Here is a 6,000-nt window from a genome sequence, read left to right on the forward strand (position 1 = left end):
GAGTGAATCTACAGGTTTAAGTAAATAGTTCATCGTATGTTTCATAAAACAGTTTCCAAAATTCGTTTATCGATAAATCAGTTATCAGAATCGTTTATCAGTAATCGGTATTCGAAAATCAGTATTCAGAAATCAGTAAACATTTATCATTATAAAACCACCAATGTTTAATGTCCAAAAGTTTGCATACAACAAATGCTAATTATTAAACTGTTTTCAAACAGAGATGTCAAGTTTCAACTGAGTTGGACATCAACAAGGTTTTGTTTCAAATATTTGTAGACATTACCATGTCTAATTTCTAGTTCGTAAACCACATATTTAAGTAGCATAATGCACAGTCTGAAAAATAGTATTCATTGTAATAATTCTTTGTTAACATTTATCGTAAGTTAGGCTACGAGATTTCTTTGTAAGCTTCGTAAAAGTATATATTTGTCATGAGTACTTGATTATAAGACTTTAACCTGCGAATAGCTCATTTGCTACACGTATTCCTTTTACCCTTTCTAACCATGCATCGATCAAGTGTACAAGTTACAACAGAGTAAGCACCCCTGTGTGTTGGGACGAGGTTTGTCAAACCTTACGGTACCGTCCCTATAAGTCGGGCTTACGTAAAGTAATTAATATAATCAAGCTAAGAGATTTTTGATATGAACTCATATGTATATTCGTTTACGTTACTCGTGCCCAATATGTAAAACATTTGAAGTGGCATGTTATCTCATCCCAAAAGAGTTAATGAAAAAGGGACTGTAGACTCACCTTGAAAAGCACAGTAAAACCTTAGTAAAACAGTACGGTAGCCGGACGATCACAACCGTATAATGCAACCTAATCAATTAGATTACCTTAAGTAAATACATAAGTCACACTATGTCAGCCCATAGTGTACGCGTAGTCGTAGTGCTCAGACTGACTCAACATGTAAGCAAAAGTCAACTAGTCCAAGCAAGTTAACAAAAGTCAACCAAAGTCAAATCAAAAGTCAAACTTGGTTAAAGGTCAACTAAAGTCAACCATATCAGTAGGTCATGCAATCTTAGTCAACATGTCAATTCTAAGTCAACTAATATGTTTTAGCTCATAGTTTGTCAATATACACGTTCACAGTTTATTGTATAGCATAAAATTCATGCACACCTTACAGACAACAAACATAATTCATAACACATAAGTCATGGTGATTTGGCAAACTCCAGATCATAACTTGACTCATAAACGTTTCCAAAAAGCCTAGCCATGCCCTCATACGATGTCTGCAAGTCATGTTTTAGATAAGCTTTAGTTAAGCCTAGACATTCCAAATTTTCAGTGGTAAAATAATCAAAGACTTTCATGTAGCCATTTTGTACAGTTCATTCCCTAAAGTCAAACCTTCTGTTTTGGAGAACATTCAGACATGTCATTTGGAGATGCACATAACACATAGCAAACAATGTTTTTAGAAGCTATCATACAAATGAAATATGTTTATGAACATATAAATAACAATAATCCAGAAGATCAAAGTCTCAAATAATTTCTAGTTCATGTGAGGTCATTTAGAGTGCATATGCAAACAGTTTCCGAGCAATACAAGTCATCATTTTTCGTTTAATCATACCGAGAGCTATACATAATCAATTAGCATGATTCTTAAATCTAACTTGAGTTATTTTTAAAAAGGAATCCAGTGGTTAGCATTTTGATGACTCATTCATAAATCATAAATACCAGAAAATTCGTATTGCATGCAAAACCCTAGCAAAACTTCAATTAAGCATAACTTATGCATACGATAATGAAAATACGCAAATTCAAAGTCCAAATTTATTAATTTTTCGAGATCTATCCATCTAGATACATCATATTAACAATATAAAAACTCATTTAATCAGATTCATAGCAAACCAATTCATGATTACATCAAAACACATAAATCGCGCAAAATAACGACTAAAAACTTATGCAATCACAATTACTTGAGTACTAGACCCTTGTACACTAAATAATTGATCAAAATCAGATTCAATAAGATTATGGTTTATAATTTTATACCTCTAGAGATCAAATTGCTTATATCAATGTGTAGAGCACGATAAAAGCAACAACGTTCGTGTTGATTGCAAGAGCAAACGAGCAAAATTGATGGGGATTATGTGTATGATGATGATCGAAGATGGGAGAGGCAAGGGTGGCTGCAAATTTTCGTGGATTTATGGTATGGAAAAGGAATGAATGTATTTTTCTAAGTTATGGCTTATAAGGAATAGGTTTACGGCCTTAAACACAAGCTTGGGCCAAATTAAAAGACCAAAAGGGTGGGCTTACGGGGATTTCGGCCAAGAGAAGTTCAAAAGGGATTCTTGGGACTATTTTGACTAGTTAGATCATTCCTTGTGTAGCCCGTTAGGTGTCGCTGGCTGAAAACGCAAACTGGAACGTTAACTGAGCGTTTTAGCGAATTCTACGCGTTTTAAATTCTTAAAACTTCTAATAAATTAAAAGTATCTTTAAAGTATAATAATTTTATGAAATAATTATTAAAAATGAATTACATTATGTTTTGGCTTGCTAGTACGCTAAGTGTGGTTCGTTTCTAGTTGCCATTAACCGTACCGAGTCCCGGAACGTTAACCGATCGTTAAAACGCTTCCCACCAAGTTAATTTATTAAAAAAGATAATAAATTAAATAAGTTCTTCTTAAAGTTATTAATTTTTTAAGAATAATTATTTTATTAAAAATCGATCGTTACGCAGTCTCACGGGACCTCTGTTGCAGTTTTCAAAACCGTATCGTTTTCTTTGTATTTCAAAACATGAAATACGTTTTATGATTAATATATTATCATATTAATTAAAGTAGTCCTCAAAGAACCAAGTATGCACTTAATTTGATTAAATACACAAAATTCAAGTAAGTTCCGTTAAATAACTTAACGGTCAGTTAACGAAGCTTAACGGAAATTGCAGGGATGTCACATTATGACACAAAATACTTCTTCATTTATGTCACCATTAAAAAAAGCACTTTTGACATCCATTTGATATAGTTTTAAGTTTTTAGCACATGCATATGCAAGAAGTATTCTAATAGACTCTAGTATAGCTACAAGAGCAAAGTTTTCATCATAATTGATTCCTTCTTGTTAGCTATACCCTTGAGCGACCAACCTAGCTTTATTTCTAACAACCTTTCCATCTTCATCTAGTTTGTTCCTATATACCCATTTGGTTCCTATGAGATTTTGCTCACTTGGTAAGGGAAACAAATCCCATACATCACTCCTTTGGAATTGATTTAATTCCTCTTGCATAGCTTCCACCTAACTCTCATCTAATAGAGCTTTCTTAACATTTTTGGGTTCTATTTGGGAGATGAATGCATAGTTTGCAACTAGATTAAAGATTTGTGATCGTGTGGTTCTAGTGTTGATGTCTCATGTGACTTGTTCTATTGGATGATCCTTAATATGTTTAAGGTCGGTTGTGGGTTCTAGATTATCTTTGCTAGGATTGTTTTCCAAGTGAGATTCTTTCTCATTGGTTTCCTCGACTTCTTAAAACTCATTTTGGGTTGTGCTAATCACAATGGCTTCTTGTTCAACCACATCATCATATACTAGTGGTTTGGACTTAGGTGGAGAAGTTTCATCGAAAGTGACATCTAATGACTCTTCTATGACATTAGTGTACATATTTAGAACTCTATAGGCTTTACTCTCCAACGAATATCCTAGAAATACTCATTCATAGGCTTTAGGTTCAAATTTCGTTAGGTATTCATTTTTGTTTAAGATGAAACACTTACATCCAAATACCCTAAGGTGACTTACGGTGGGTTTTCTACCGTTTAGAATTTCATAGGGTGTTTTATCCATTGAAGGCCTAATTAGAACTCTATTTTAATATAAGTGGAGGTTGCTACGACTTCACACCAAAATTTTTGGGGGATTGATTGTTCATTCAACATTTTTCTACTCAATTCTTTAATAGTTCGGTTTTCCTTTAAACAACTCCATTTGATTGAGGAGTGCGAGGAGCTGAAAAATTATGAGAAATTCCATGTAAATCACAAAAAACTCCAAATTGGGCATCATTATCAAATTCTCTTCCATGATCCGTTTGTATGATGACAATTGTACACCCAAGCAAGTTTTGTATTTTTATAGCAAAAATTACGAATCTTTCAAATGCCTCATTTTTATGTTTTAGAAAAAGTGTCTATGTATATCTAGAAAAATCATCAATGATTACCAAGGTGTAGAAATTCCCACCATAACTTTGAACAGATGATGGACCAGATGATGGACCAAACAAATCCATATGTAAAAGTTCTTAGGTTCATAATATGCAAGACATCTTCAAGATTAATTTTATAGTTAGTGTCTTATTGATGTTACCTTTACCGACGATTTTACCTCGTACATCGCCACCAAAGATTACGTCACCACCTTTATGTTCTTTGTACTTTGTGAAAAAGTCTTTGTTCCCAGTCATGTGCGTTGTACATCCACTATCGATTATCCAATCTTCTTCTTATATGACGCCATTTAGGCAAACCTATATTTTGTTAATTAATATCTTTGGTACCCAATTTCTATTGGTCCGGGATGATTAGCATCAAAAATTCCTACTCTAACCCATCTTTTCACGACTTTAGCGTTGTGATTTCTTTTGAGTTAGGCCCTAGTTTCAAAGGTTTTCTTTCTAGTGTTTCTTGAGTGGTTAGGTTTACTTTCTAAGGAATTCTTCTTGTATGTCTTGAATTGTTTAATTTCTTCCTCTTAGGAAGGTTTAGTTTTTGAAGATTGGTCTGCGGTTGACTCCACGGCTTTGCCGTACTTCGAACGCAAGCCTTCTGTGAGTTTTGTTCTACCTTGAGACTTAACAGACACTATAGGTTGTTGTTTTGATGATTTTATTTCGAGAGAGCTTTCTTTAAAACCCAACCCACATTTGTTATCGCTTGACCTTTGAGTTCTTAAAATGTCTTCTAATACTTTACCACTTCTATCAGATATTGAAAACTTGATTTTATTTTCAAGTAGCTTAACCGTTTTGTTAGGTGCTCTATTTTCATGTTTTAGATCATCACAAGTAAGGCATTCTTGTGAGTTAGTGATAATTTCTTTGAGGCTAGCCATTTCTAACTTAAGTAAGTTGTCTTCCCTTTTTAGGTTGGTGTTACTAGTGCTAACTCTACTACTTAAATCACATAATCTAATGAACTTTTCAATATCAAATTCAAAAGAGTTTGGATGAACTTCGTTGTCAACTTGTTCGACTAGGCATGCTTCATCATTTCTTTTGAAGCTTGGTGCTTCAATAGCCATGAGGCATGTTTCCTTTCCTTCTTCCTATGCTTCATTTTCTTCATCGTCTCATGCACCTCCAAGAAATGTCTTTTCGTTCTTTCTTCTGGGACACTCACTTATCAAGTGATTTGAATCACCACATACAAAACATTTCCTCACAAAATTCTTCTTGGAATCAAAAGGTGCCTTCTTTGAATCCATTTGAGGTTGGACATAAAATTCGGTCTTCGATTGTAACGACCCGGCTTTTTCGACTTGCTTTTGTGCTTTGTGCTTTCGCGAAACTGCGTATTTGTGCGTACTATGCTATTTTATACTCTGGAATCTTACTACACGTGGATTACTATCATTTATATGTTAAAACGTGCCTTTAAGTACGTAGGATACTTAACTTGATCACCGGAATCCTTTATGACCGTTAGTGTCACTTGACGTTTCGAACAAACTGTGTACTACGTACACGTTTAACTTTTGTCGTAATCGGAATATTATGACTATGAAATATTAATTGTTATTTTATAATAGCAATTACTTGGGTTTTTGGATGCTTAATTACGCTTAGTAATTTACTTATGCTTACTAGTTAGTCTTGTTGGACTTTAGCCCACCCTACACTAGTTAGTGGACTATTTAATTAGCCCAATTATAAGTAACTAGTGACCCATTAATAAGTAAGACAAATTCCCATTTATTAGA

Source organism: Rutidosis leptorrhynchoides, chromosome 3 (genome assembly GCF_046630445.1).
Source record: "Rutidosis leptorrhynchoides isolate AG116_Rl617_1_P2 chromosome 3, CSIRO_AGI_Rlap_v1, whole genome shotgun sequence".
NCBI classification, from domain to species: domain Eukaryota; kingdom Viridiplantae; phylum Streptophyta; class Magnoliopsida; order Asterales; family Asteraceae; genus Rutidosis; species Rutidosis leptorrhynchoides.